We start from the raw sequence: 5,000 nt of genomic DNA on the forward strand, positions 1-5,000 counted from the left end.
CAAGCAACCCGACTCGAAGGAGAGGTCCCGCCGACGCTCGCACCGGCCGCTACGGGCCTGGCACCCTCTACGGGCCGTGGCCTCATTCAAGTTGGACTTGGGCTCGGCGCGAGGCGTCGGGGTAGTGGACCCTCCCAAACACCACATGCCACGACAGGCGGCAGCCTGCGGGGTTCGGTGCTGGACTCTTCCCTGTTCGCTCGCCGCTACTGGGGGAATCCTTGTTAGTTTCTTTTCCTCCGCTTAGTAATATGCTTAAATTCAGCGGGTAGTCTCGCCTGCTCTGAGGTCGTTGTACGAGGTGTCGCACGCCACACCGCCAGCCGGCTGTGCACGCTACCGAGAAAGTACCGGTATGCGAACCGCCAGGCGACGGGCGCGCATCGCACGTTTAAGGAGACGCGGCCGGCCACACAGGCGACCACGACACTCCCACGTCTCCGAAGCGGGACAAACGCCGCGCGCTTCAGTATACGTAGCCGACCCTCAGCCAGACGTGGCCCGGGAACGGAATCCATGGACCGCAATGTGCGTTCGAAACGTCGATGTTCATGTGTCCTGCAGTTCACATGTCGACGCGCAATTTGCTGCGTTCTTCATCGACCCACGAGCCGAGTGATCCACCGTCCTGGGTGATCTTTTCCTTTTCAGTCTCCCACTGTCTCTTTCAAGACAGTAGCATTTGCGGGACTGAGGCGTCTGACGGCCCCTGTTCCACTATTTTTTTGTGTCCAACGGCCTCACAGCCGATGGGCGTCGTACGGCTCCACACCGGAGCGGACAGGCACTCGGGCGAACGTCATTCAAAACCGGCGCCAGGCGCCAGGTACCGCAGGCCAGCCGCTCCAGAGCTTCAGCGCTCGTACCACACAACAACAACACTTCCGCTAGTTTTGAGAGGCACGCGTGGTTCCGCACGCGGCGCACGGCCACTGCCGTACAGGTAGCGTGTTGCGCGACACGACACGCACATCGAAAGACATGCAGTCTAGTCGGTAATGATCCTTCCGCAGGTTCACCTACGGAAACCTTGTTACGACTTTTACTTCCTCTAAATGATCAAGTTTGGTCATCTTTCCGGTAGCATCGGCAACGACAGAGTCGATGCCGCGTACCAGTCCGAAGACCTCACTAAATCATTCAATCGGTAGTAGCGACGGGCGGTGTGTACAAAGGGCAGGGACGTAATCAACGCGAGCTTATGACTCGCGCTTACTGGGAATTCCTCGTTCATGGGGAACAATTGCAAGCCCCAATCCCTAGCACGAAGGAGGTTCAGCGGGTTACCCCGACCTTTCGGCCTAGGAAGACACGCTGATTCCTTCAGTGTAGCGCGCGTGCGGCCCAGAACATCTAAGGGCATCACAGACCTGTTATTGCTCAATCTCGTGCGGCTAGAAGCCGCCTGTCCCTCTAAGAAGAAAAGTAATCGCTGACAGCACGAAGGATGTCACGCGACTAGTTAGCAGGCTAGAGTCTCGTTCGTTATCGGAATTAACCAGACAAATCGCTCCACCAACTAAGAACGGCCATGCACCACCACCCACCGAATCAAGAAAGAGCTATCAATCTGTCAATCCTTCCGGTGTCCGGGCCTGGTGAGGTTTCCCGTGTTGAGTCAAATTAAGCCGCAGGCTCCACTCCTGGTGGTGCCCTTCCGTCAATTCCTTTAAGTTTCAGCTTTGCAACCATACTTCCCCCGGAACCCAAAAGCTTTGGTTTCCCGGAGGCTGCCCGCCGAGTCATCGGAGGAACTGCGGCGGATCGCTGGCTGGCATCGTTTATGGTTAGAACTAGGGCGGTATCTGATCGCCTTCGAACCTCTAACTTTCGTTCTTGATTAATGAAAACATACTTGGCAAATGCTTTCGCTTCTGTTCGTCTTGCGACGATCCAAGAATTTCACCTCTAACGTCGCAATATGAATGCCCCCGCCTGTCCCTATTAATCATTACCTCGGGTTCCGAAAACCAACAAAATAGAACCGAGGTCCTATTCCATTATTCCATGCACACAGTATTCAGGCGGGCTTGCCTGCTTTAAGCACTCTAATTTGTTCAAAGTAAACGTGCCGGCCCACCGAGACACTCAACAAAGAGCACCCTGGTAGGATTTAAACGGGGTCCGCCTCGGGACGCGAAAGCACCCCTTCGGCTCGCCCCACCGGCAGGACGTCCCACGATACATGCCAGTTAAACACCGACGGGCGGTGAACCAACAGCGTGGGACACAAATCCAACTACGAGCTTTTTAACCGCAACAACTTTAATATACGCTATTGGAGCTGGAATTACCGCGGCTGCTGGCACCAGACTTGCCCTCCAATAGATACTCGTTAAAGGATTTAAAGTGTACTCATTCCGATTACGGGGCCTCGGATGAGTCCCGTATCGTTATTTTTCGTCACTACCTCCCCGTGCCGGGAGTGGGTAATTTGCGCGCCTGCTGCCTTCCTTGGATGTGGTAGCCGTTTCTCAGGCTCCCTCTCCGGAATCGAACCCTGATTCCCCGTTACCCGTTACAACCATGGTAGGCGCAGAACCTACCATCGACAGTTGATAAGGCAGACATTTGAAAGATGCGTCGCCGGTACGAGGACCGTGCGATCAGCCCAAAGTTATTCAGAGTCACCAAGGCAAACGGACCAGACAAGCCAATCCGATTGGTTTTGATCTAATAAAAGCGTCCCTTCCATCTCTGGTCGGGACTCTGTTTGCATGTATTAGCTCTAGAATTACCACAGTTATCCAAGTAACGTGGGTACGATCTAAGGAACCATAACTGATTTAATGAGCCATTCGCGGTTTCACCTTAATGCGGCTTGTACTGAGACATGCATGGCTTAATCTTTGAGACAAGCATATGACTACTGGCAGGATCAACCAGGGAGCTGCGTCAACTAGAGCTGAGCAGCCGGCCGCCCGGGAGTGTGTCCCGGGGGCCCGCGCGAACACGCAAGCGTCCGCTCAATTATTCTGCAAACAGGAGGAGGCCGAGCTCCCCTGCACGATACACCTCGAAACCCTCTCAGGTCCCGGCGGCGCGCAGCGCCGTCCTAGGTACTTGGTCGGTTTCGAGAGAGGCGCAATCGCCCGGAGTTAGGCGAGTAGACGGTTTTAGTGCGAACACCCTTGCTCCCAACTGAGCTTGCCGCTGCCGACAGAGGCCCGGGAGCGTGCTGTCGTGGCATTGCCGGCGGGAGACAACACGCGCCACCTATGGTGACCGGCAGCTCCAACGCCAGCGCCACACAAGGGCAAAGCCCCACTTGGGTGCAGAAGCGAACTCTCCCAGCACAGCGCACGCGCCAACACGTCCGCACAACTGCGATACAAACCACCTGCGAGAACCGCTGGGGCGACCGAGCAGCAGACGGCGTCGCGGCGCCGAGTGCCAGGCGGCGGCGCATCCTCAACGCACACAGTCCTCAATCAGACCAGCACACTGCAGATGTCCACCGCGCTTCGCACCGGGCTCGGCTGAACCAACTTTGGCCGCCAGGCGCCGCGTGCAGGGTGCGCCGCAGCGTAGCTGCACCGCCTGCCGGGCCCGTCGGCTGGCGCTCCTGCCACTCGGCGCCCCCCACCAGCCGCCTGTTGCGCGTGCGCCCACGCAGCGCGCGGCCAACACGCCGGGCGGCCCCCCTTCACCGGCCGGGAACAGTCCCACCAAGCCACCGCCGCGTATCGCTTCATACCCACATGGACCTAGTCACGTGTGTGGATGTGGCGGGTACCGCTGAAACAACCGGTTAATAGCTGTACCGATCGTCGCCATCACAGATTCACCTCCAGCGTGAACAACCGCTCAACAACGGATTTCCAGTTCATTTGCGTATCTTGGGCAGTAAACGTAGATGTCCACCTACATTTGCGAATTCAACAATTCTTGCATGCCAGGATGTCATGTGTCACGACACGCTACATCAGACCACATACACACTGCGACATGTGCAGAAGAGAACACGTGGAAGGTGGCCCGCGCACGTATGCGATGTCCCTTCCGCGATCCACTGTCAACCGGCATCTGCGGCATGTCCCAGATATGGAACGCGGTCCACCAGGGTAGCACTTTGTGTGAGGCAATACGACAAAGTCGGAATACACGCGTCACTACATCAGACGGCTCACGCTGACCTGACCTGACCTGACCTGACCTGACCTGACTCACCGCACCACCACCCCCAGCGACCCAGGGTGACATACAATGCGTTCGTACGTTCCTCCCACACGCCTCTACGGCGTACCACAGTGCAACCTAGCTGTTATTGGGAGACGAGACAAGTAGCATCGAGCACAACATATGGAAATTGAGATTCGACACCGTTGGGCACAGCCAGCGTACGGTCACACGTATCACACTACTTCACTCTGTACGTAACGACCGATGATCGGTACAGCGTGTGGGTTACGCGTACGACATCAGCGGACAATGGACACAGACCATACCACGACGTACACTGAGGGCGTCGACATCTGAATGCAACTGAACAGCTGCGAGGCTCATTTAACACTCAAACGCCAGACCGACCAGCTTGAGAGGACAGAGACACAAAGAGGGGGACAGAGGGGGGGGCGGCGATATAGTCCTATTGCAGTACAATTGACAGTGGATAGCGGGAATATGTGGAGAGTAAGCAACACTCGCAAGACATCTACATGAGGATAACAACGACACCAGAGATTCCGAGCAGTGAACTATGTTAGGCAAAGGGACAACGTGGGTTAGGTTAAGGGACAACGTGGGTTAGGTTAAGGGACAACGTGGGTTAGGTTAAGGGACAACGTGGGTTAGGTTAAGGGACAACGTGGGTTAGGTTAAGGGACAACGTGGGTTAGGTTAAGGGACAACGTGGGTTAGGTTAAGGGACAACGTGGGTTAGGTTAAGGGACAACGTGGGTTAGGTTAAGGGACAACGTGGGTTAGGTTAAGGGACAACGTGGGTTAGGTTAAGGGACAACGTGGGTTAGGTTAAGGGACAACGTGGGTTAGGTTAAGGG

At 56.1% G+C, this 5,000-nt stretch overlaps 3 non-coding genes across 3 annotated transcripts in view; all 3 read right to left on the minus strand.

Moving 5' to 3' along the window:
• LOC126305410 (large subunit ribosomal RNA) overlaps positions 1–292 on the minus strand; it is a 4,222-nt gene extending 3,930 nt beyond the window's left edge. Inside the window, exon 1 of the ribosomal RNA XR_007553468.1 lies at positions 1–292. This exon is cut by the window's left edge and continues 3,930 nt beyond it. This is a non-coding gene — a ribosomal RNA (large subunit ribosomal RNA).
• Positions 293–480: 188 nt separating this feature from the next.
• LOC126305280 (5.8S ribosomal RNA) lies at positions 481–635 on the minus strand. The gene has a single exon (XR_007553352.1). It is a non-coding gene; the product is annotated as a 5.8S ribosomal RNA (ribosomal RNA).
• Positions 636–996: 361 nt separating this feature from the next.
• Positions 997–2,889, minus strand: LOC126305344 (small subunit ribosomal RNA). The gene has a single exon (XR_007553408.1). It is a non-coding gene; the product is annotated as a small subunit ribosomal RNA (ribosomal RNA).
• Between the last annotated feature and the right edge of the window lie 2,111 nt (positions 2,890–5,000).

This window comes from Schistocerca gregaria, unplaced genomic scaffold (assembly GCF_023897955.1).
Source record: "Schistocerca gregaria isolate iqSchGreg1 unplaced genomic scaffold, iqSchGreg1.2 ptg000310l, whole genome shotgun sequence".
In the NCBI taxonomy this organism is placed as follows: Eukaryota; Metazoa; Arthropoda; class Insecta; order Orthoptera; family Acrididae; genus Schistocerca; species Schistocerca gregaria.